At 45.6% G+C, this 9,014-nt stretch overlaps 1 protein-coding gene across 4 annotated transcripts in view; it reads left to right on the top strand.

Moving 5' to 3' along the window:
• The first annotated feature begins 4,932 nt into the window (after window positions 1-4,932).
• The window catches only part of ELF2 (E74 like ETS transcription factor 2), a 28,335-nt gene continuing 24,253 nt past the window's right edge, over window positions 4,933-9,014 (top strand). Inside the window, exon 1 of one of the 4 annotated variants that reach the window (XM_063156951.1) lies at window positions 4,933-5,019. The gene's annotated coding sequence lies outside the window, so the exon portion shown is untranslated. Of the gene's footprint in view, window positions 5,020-5,535; window positions 5,554-8,497; window positions 8,517-9,014 lie in introns of those variants that run through there. The other 3 variants (XM_063156956.1, XM_063156953.1, XM_063156952.1) reach the window with 3 other exon arrangements.

The raw sequence follows: 9,014 nt of genomic DNA, 5'->3' as shown, positions 1-9,014 counted from the left end.
CAGCTGAGGTCTACTGTTAGTCAATTTGGAGTGAAAAGTGAGCCAGCCAAACAAATGTTAGACTATATCTTTGATATCAGTCTTCTCTTGGTAAATGATTGTCAGGGAATAGCTAAATTGATATTTACTCGACATCAGCAATTGTTATTCAATGTTCATTGGCAAGGACTTGTAAATGAATACGTAGCACAGTTAGGGCTAGGCTTACAAGAACAAGCAAAGACCTCTCAAAATCAGGTGTTAGCTGCGCTTGCACCACTTCAAGCATCACCTGCACTGGCTCCAATGGCTAGTTGGTGCCAAAAATGCCGCTTGGACACCCACAATACGGGCGCTTGCAGGTGGAGACCGGGAGGCTTCAACAGGAGCACGAACCGCAGCGACCGCGCACCGACACAAGTCGTCGCTGCAGCAGCAGCACCCCATCCTGTCTCCAACCCACCACAACAGGGAGCCTCGGCTTGGACCTGGCAGCTGCCGTAGAAGTTACGCTGATGACCCCGCACCCACGAAAAATCCCGACAGGGATTCAGGGACCTATTGTTATACAGGGTCAAGCTGGGTGCTTTGCTTTTCAGAAGATCATCTGCGTCTATGTTGGGATTATTTGTTCTGCCTGGCGTCATTGATGCGGACTATACAGGAGAAATTATGGTCATGGTGCATACCCCTTTTCCACCACTCCAAATTAATAAAGGACAGAGGATTGCTCAGCTGGTGCCACTTGAACAAATGACTAAGGGATTACAGGCTATAAGAGGACAAGAGAGGGGAGAAAATGGTTTTGGATCCACCGGAGGACTTACCTTGCTGACTTTGAACCTTTCTGAGAGACCCAAGAAAAGAGTGGAAGTGGAATTTCAAGGACAGAAAAGATCATTTTCAGGCTTGCTGGACGCTGGAGCAGATTCCAGCATCATTAGTCCTATCTGCGGGCCTCAACACTGGCCTTTGCAGCCAGCAACCACCACAGTGGCCGGGGTCGGAGGCTTTACCCTGGCTGGCCATTCTCCTCCTCTCCGGGTTCGCATAGATGGAAAACAGCTAACAACTATTTTTTCAATACTCCTATTACCACCTACCGTGCAATGCCTTATAAGGCGGGACATTATGGCTCAGTTGAGAGTGGTTTTAACCAATGAACACCCTTTGGGGTAAAAGCCATTGCTTGGACCGTGGCTGAGGAAACTTGTGACATATGCTATAGGGATACTGGGTGTGCTTTTAATGCTTTTGCTTATTCTGCCTTGTATTTTTAATTGTATTCAAAATATGGTCAGTAGAATGATAGAAAAAACCTGGCAGACTAACCTCCTTGCACAAAAAAGAAAACGGGGGAAATGTGGAGAGTTTTTGTGCAGACGTGGCTTGAGGAAAAAGGCCATGATCATATGCAGCTGGTAAAGCAGTAAAAAGCAGCTGTAAGCAGTAAGTTCTCAGCCTTTTCCTTACAAGAAAAACAACAACACTGCGTCCTTGAGCAAATAACAAGAAAAACACAGTGAAAAACATGGTGCCCTTGAATGTAGTCAACAGCAGGATGTAAAAACAAGTATTAGCCTCAACAAGAAAACTACAAGTATTTTGAGAATGTAGCCACAAAGGAGGGGTTGAGATGTAATCTGTAACCAATGATGAGCTTAGCTTTTTCAATATGTCTGAGCTTAATTAACACTACTATAAAAGTATGTAAGCTGGATCAATAAATTTGAGACCAATGATCATCAATAGGATGTGCTCGTCTCCCTTCACTTCCATCAGGTTTGCTTGTGGTTTACTGAGAGAAACCAATTTATTTTTTATTTATACCTCAACATATGTTATAAATCCATTTTACGTCATGGGGTTGATGACTCAATTTTGCGCTTTTATATTTTTCAAATTCTGTGCTGCTTTAGTGCAGGGGTCTGGGCTTCATATTAGGGCATGGTGGGCTGGGACACGTGAGGGGGAAGGAGATGGCCGACATCACAGGCTCTAAACAGGCTTTTTTAGTGATAAATAGTTTTCCTTTAGAATTAAAAACCTTCACGTCTTAGAGATCTTCAAAAATATATATGTGTGAGCTCTGCTTGTGCCCTAGGAAAAGTGTTAAAATTGTTGTGGTTGCTGTGTTTCCCCTCAGGAAGTTCAGCTGCCGATGCGTTTTCTTCTCAGTTCAGCATTGACTGTGGTATGCAAACCAATTAAAGAGGGAAATACAGAGAAGCAAAGAGGAGAGGCAGTAATATGCATGAAAATCATATTTTCACTATAACATAATTAAATTACTTAGGCCCATGGGGTTCATTGACCATTCTCCCACAATATGAGATTTTTTTTCCTGGCTTCCTTCTTCCTGCATAAGGCTATGTTCTTTCTGAGTAGTTGGTGGGAAATGTTGTTATCCAGTGAGGGCTAATTGAGCATAATTAACCATTGGGTAACTCACATTATCAAGCAGAAGAGGGCAGTAAATCAAAAGCAGTAAGGCTGCTAAAACCTGGGACAGAGAAACAATCCCTCATCCCCAAACCCTGGAGCTTAACAATACAGGAGAAAGTCATAATGTGTGCTTTTCTCCCACTGAAGAAAATTGGCTTGAGTTTTTTGTTTGTTTTGGATTTTTGTGTTTGTTTGCTTGTTTTTATTTGTTGTTTGTAGAAAATCCAAAACACAAAAATGCTTTCATTCTGCTGTTTTAGTAAGTGACTAATTTCCAATGCAACCTGTTCAGTGCTGGGCTCTTATGAAGAGAAAGGAGTCAAATTGGGATTAAGTGCTCAAGGCTTTACAGTTCTTGCTTCTGTGAACACAATGATGCTGGATGTGAGTGTCTTTGCTACCATTTAAATTATTAATGCATTCTATGAAATCAAAATCACGTCAGCCTCACCTCTCCTCACTTACTACAAGTACTGGCAGCAGCAGGAAGCCACACAAAGCACCAGTTCTAGTTACAAACAAAGAGAAAGGGACACTTCAAATTGTCTGAAGTTGTTACTTTATGAGAAGCCTTTAATGGCTTGATTTCTACCCCACTGCCTTTCTGCACGTCTCTTCCCAGAGTCTTGTGTTCTATACCAGTTCTGAGATATCCTCACTCACCACTGTCAACGTGAATTGGCTGCTCCTAAATCAAAAGTAGTTTTCAATGCTGAAGTATAATGCTATGGAAATTAAAAGGTCCTTGAGGACAATTATTCTCTATTTTTTCTTTAAACCAAAACAACAGAAAATAAACTGGCTAGTCTCTGAATGGAATTTCTTCTTCACAATTTTCAGACAGTTTCCTTGTATAAGAAGTGGGTGTTGTGTTATGTGCTACCTCTAAATTCAGAAAAGCAACATGCCATATATATCCCATGTATTTTCTAAGTGAAAATGAGGTAAAGCCCTCTTTCATACTGATTCTTTTTCTTTCTAAAATATTTCAACTTCTGTATTTTAAAGCCTCACATACAGCAAAAAAAACCCCACTTACTCCTTTATTTCTATGTAATTCTTTCTTTTTAAAAGCAGGATAAATTTATTCAAGAATAAAATCCTGCCTGAAACAGGTTTGTTTTGGCATTGCATTGTTCCCCTGCTCAAATCATGTAACTCCTATGTATTTAGTGGTGTTACAACCCCTGCTGAGTATCAAAAGGTTCTTGACCTTACCGACTTTTCTTCTAAAGCCATTGGCCAAGGGAGCTGGGTGGTTACCATTCACAGCCAGTCAGGTTCAAATGCAGAGTGTGAAAAATGCATGTATTTCATTATTGGCTTTTCGCAAATATTAAAATGAATGTTATATGTGTTGTGTTAGAAAGTAACGCTGTATTAATTCTCTTAAGTAGCGTGGTAAATATAGTTTAGGTTATAAAAATTGTTAAAATAGAAACTATGCTATGTAAGATGCTTTTTTAAAAGAAAGGACTTGCAGCGAGATAGCAGCAACAGGACACGTGAATCTTTCAGAGAAAAAGAATTTATTGCCCTCTTATCAGCAGAAACGAACTTCTTCGCACCTCGAAGGCGCTGTTAGGATTAGAAGGAAGAAGTTGACGATGATCAGACAGAATCCTGTGTTTGAATGGAATTTATGCATCATGTATGAAGTGTATGAATATGCAACAAGTTATTGTTTTTAAGGGTTAATCCTCTGTTAACGGGGGTCCTTTTTCGGGCTCGTGCTGCTCAGAAAAAGGTACCCGGACATCCGTAACTCTTTGTACTTATTGTCTCATATTGTCCTAATTCAATTTGTCCAAATTACTATTACTCTAATTGTATTACTACTTTTTAAATAACGATTTTATTACTATTAAACTTTTAAAAGCAAGTGATTGGCGTTTACCACACAGCGCATCTCATACTGCCAGGGAACAACAAGAACTGGATGAGGAATTTGCCTGGTTCCACACCCAGCGCTGTGAGCCGGCGGGGTACAGGGGCGGGCCGGCATTTCAGCACTGCGCTACCAGGACACTGCTCGCATGGGTTCTGCACGCGCGAGGCTCCGCAGCCGGCCCGGCACGGCGGCAGAACCGCTGCGGGGCAGCCCCGCGCCCGCGGCCCGGAGCGCGGCGAGGGCGCAGGCACCTGTTCGGCACAGCGGCGGGGCAGCGGCACCCTGGGCCGCTCCTCCCCGCAGCCTGCCCGCGTCCCGAGCACGGGCTGCCCTCGGCTCGGGGCACGGCGGCGGGGAGCAGGGGCCGCTCAGGGGCCGCTGAGGGGCCGCTGAGGGGCAGCTGAGGGCCGGCTGAGGGCCGCCGCTCCGCGGGATGGCCCCGCGATCGCTCCGGGGCTCGGGCGAGCCCCGCGCAGGCGCGGAGCGGCCGCGCATGCCCGCAGCGCCCCCGCGCGCCCGGCGGCGGCGGCGGGGCGGGGGGGGCCGGGCCGGGCCGGGCAGGTCGCGCGCTGCGCCCCCGCCCCTCCCGCGCGGGGCGGCCCCGGCCCGGCCCGGCCCCGGCCCGGCTCTGCCCGGGCGGTGCCGCCGCTTCCTGCTCCCGGCCCGGGCGGGCCACGGACGCGGCCTCCCGAAGCACGGCCACGGTAAGGGCGCGGTGTCGGCTCCTGCCTCCGCGGCGGGCGGGCGCTGACAGGCGGCAGCTGCCCTGGCAAAGGGCCGCGGGGCCGCGGCGGCTCGGGGGAGGCCGCCGGGCTGTGTGGGATGGCCTGGAGGTGGCGGGCGCGGGGGCCGCTCCGGCGGCACCTCCCACCCGCCGCCCGCCCGCCGCAGCCGCACTTTCGCTTTCGCGCGGGGCGCGGCGGAGCAGCCGGGGCCGTCCCGCCGCCCCCGGGCCCGCTGCCCGCGGGTCCGCGCCGGCGGAGGGGGCGGCGGGCGGTGCCCGGAGCTGTCAGCGCACACAGCCCGGGCAGCGTGGCCGCCGGGCCGGGAGGCGGCGGGGCAGCGCCGAGGGGCAGCGCCTTGTTTACACGGGCGTCGGGAGAACATGGCAGCCCGGAGCGCCGGACACTCGCTGTCATGCGTGAGCGCTCCGCCGTGCGCGTCCCTGCCCGCGCCGCTGATAACAGCGCGGGTCCGGCGGGCTTTCATTATAGCGCGGCCGTGAAACGCCGTGCTGGGTGAGCCCAGGTCGTGTTTATCTGTTACCTTCTTGGATGCGCTCTCTCTTGTCTCTCCCCGCTTGAATAATTCAGTTTTTCATTCTGCCTGCTTCCCCCCCTTATGGCTGGTCGCTGTTGCCTCTCGTGTGACTTTTCTTTTGTCATTTAACTTCTTTAGCAGAGACAGCACAACCTCACTGCAAGTTTAAAAACTGGTTCTGCGTCTAGTCCTTATTGCTCTTCCTTCTGCACTCATTCCATCTCATATACAGTGCTTTCAGAAGGGTGCTGGGAAAAGGATGGTTCTTTTGTGTGGTGCCATCAGTGACACATTCTTCATCTCTCAGGTTTCAGTAGTATCTGGTTCAGAAGGTGCCTGAAGTTTAGACTGTTACACATATCTTTATATTCAATAGTCTCATAAGCTACTCAGAAGCTTTACCATCATAAAGCTGTCTAACTTAAATCTTACAAGTTTTTGACCTCTCAAATATACTGCCAAAGCTAATTATGGATTTTTTGCACACTGCTTCTTTTTAGAGTGTGTGTTGGGGTTTGTTTTTTAAACCTACATCCTCACCATTTAATTTAATCGTCTCTGCTGCGTTATTATGTAAACTGATGAATAATTCCTCCCTACTCTGGCTCGTGGGGGAGTGGAAATGATTGTTAAGGACCAACAATCAATTCCCTGGAAAGAGAGGTGCAAGTGAGACTTGTGTCAGAGGGAAGAGAAGGTTACTGGGTGTCTTTAAATAGAGAGCAGTGGGAAGGGAGCCTGCTAATAGGATGAGATGCAGAAGGTCCAGGAGCAGCCTGCTGAAGCCACAAAGCTTTCTGCAGAACGTTAATAGTTTCTAAGTGATTATAAGCTTACATGTTTTGGGGCTCATCAGCTTCAGCTTTTGAGGTTTCAGAGCAAACTTTGGATGTTCAGATTATATATGTATGGAAGGAGATCTTCTGGTGTTTTTCTGGATTTGATGCATCATTAATTTGATCCAGCATAACAGTTTCTGTGCATTCAGGAATAAATTTACTGCTTTTTTTTGGTATGAAAACTTATGAAGTGTGGTGTGGCTGGGAGTACTTTGCACATCCCTTATTTTGATTTGTATTTATGAATTTTAGTGCTCGGTCTGAATTGTGAGGTACTGTAGACTGTATGGTTGGCATGCTCCCCTGACCTCGTGGATGCAAGGATTTACTTTGTATCCTAATTTGGATATAACCTGTGCAACAAACTTTAGCAAGAAGCTTACGAGTTTTTGTTCTGCTCAGACAGCTTTTTCAGTAACTTAATTTTTCAGTTCTTAGACTCGTTGAGTTTCAGAAAAAGAAAGGCAATTTGCTGTTTCTTCTGCACGTGCCAGTATGAATCAGGTAGCCAGAGCTGTAAACATGATCTTTAAAACATCTTTAAAAAGACTTTTCAGTCAACATGAAATGTGTTACAGAGTGTGCTGTGGTTTATCTGTGTCAGCGTGATAGTGGCATTTACTGCCTATGAAACATAGAACACCTTAGGGCCCTTAGAAAGCCATATATTGTTCCTCTTGATGGGATTCTGCAGTGATCTTGGCCGATGTACTTCTGCTCGTGCAACTAACTTAATTTTCAAGCCAACTTTCTTAACTTTTTTGGTTTTGATTAAACCAAAAGAAGGCTGTTTTGAAAAAAAAAACCAACAAACAAAAAAAACCCAAAAAAACCCCAGTTGCATCTCTGGAGGTATCTGCATGAATCTCCTCAGGATTTAATTGCGACCTGAATTAAAGGGGGATGTTGTTCCACGTGCTCCTGTGGTGGTTCTGAGTGCTGGAGGAGCAGCTGCCTCTGCTGCTCAGATTTCTGTGTGTTGGTCTTGTTTTTGTGTATGGGCATCTTTTTTCAAGCATTGTGTTTTGAGGGGTTTTTTGCTAGTTCCTTTTATAATTAAAATGAACGTGTGCTAAAGCTATTTGCAGACTTATATTTAGAGTTTTGTTTTAAAATTAGTCCTAAATAACTTCACTTGAAGTGTGGCCTAGAAGAGATGACTTTCTCTACCATCCTTTCTACACAGTTTTTCAGTTGTTATCTTTTATTCTGTTGAGCTGCATGTTTGCTTCCCTGTTAATTTGATAGGTAGTTATGCACAGGGGAATCACCTTCAGATACTGTGTTTACTGGGATGTGTGTTCATCACAGTTGTGATTTCGTTTTTACTAGGATTTACAGTTGTGATTTGAAAGTTTTAAACTTCGTGTCAGAAACTCACGAGAATAGTTTGGATTTCTTGTAGGCACACCCTTGGATACGAAATGTAGGTCAGATTAATGTACTATTCAGTCTGCGAATGAAGTGGTGTTTTGCAGCCTTTATTGCAAGTGCCCTGTGGCCTCTGAGGACTTGCTCTAATTGGTTCTCTTGCCCAGTGAAAGTTATAAAAAATTTGAGTCTTTGGTGTGTGTTTTGTAGTGTAAATAGTTAGAAACTTCTTGCTGTTGGGGCAAAGTATTCAAGATTCAGAATTTTTTGTTTGATTGGGGTTTTGTTTTTTATTATATGGTGATGGGCGCATGTAGATTTATTTTTGTTTTCCCGTGAGATATGTATAAAAATAACAGCAAGGATGTTTTTGTGGTCATAAGGGTTTTTCCAAATGTTTCAGAACTAGTTTTTCTGTGAATTTTCCATTGTCAGGAAGAACAGGAGTGGACGTCAGAACTGTAATAACATGACTTGGTAATTTTTTTGGAAATGTTAAATTTATTTTTTCCCCTCTGATGTTATTCTGTATTTTGCTTTATTGTGAGCATCTATCCAGAGAGGAATTAAATTTGTAGTGTGCAGTTTTTTGTTTTTCTTTTTAATCTTTCTGCAGGTTGTTCTGTGATTCAAAACTAGTTGTACTTTGAACCAGCTTCTGTGCTTGCTAATTGTATCACTGGGGACAGCCCAGTCTCTTACAAACCTGAACCATCTCTTACTTTAGGAGGGTGAGTCCAATTGTCTTTTGGCCTTTTTGGCTGCCTTAGTTTTGGGAAATGTGAATTTCTGAGCTGATTCCTGTAGTGACCAGAGAGCATTTTCCTTTTACAGGAATGTAATGAGCTGGGACTTGCTAGAGAGAGGATGGGGAATAGATTCAGTGTCCTGCTGAAATTTGAGGGAGAAGCAAGAAGTCTTCCATTGAGACACACTCCTTAGGGAGAGGGACAAGGGAGATGCTGGCTCATAGAGGAAGGGCTGTGTCTGTGGGAATCTCACATAAATGTAGGTGTGTGCGTGTTTGAGCGTCTGCTCTAACCTGGACCTCCCAAACCAGGCTGAACTGAAACCCTTTCACCTTCTCAGGTGCTGACGGGTGGGCTTGTTGTTTTCTCTGCCCTGGCAGAGTTTTGGAAACATTGCTGGCTGAACGCCAGTATGAAGTTCAAATCCTGTTGTATAAAGACTTGGAGTACCTTGATGAACTATTCCACATATTCAGTCTG

This window comes from Melospiza melodia, chromosome 5 (genome assembly GCF_035770615.1).
Source record: "Melospiza melodia melodia isolate bMelMel2 chromosome 5, bMelMel2.pri, whole genome shotgun sequence".
Taxonomy (NCBI): Eukaryota; Metazoa; Chordata; class Aves; order Passeriformes; family Passerellidae; genus Melospiza; species Melospiza melodia.
This window is presented reverse-complemented; position numbering and strand designations above follow the sequence as displayed.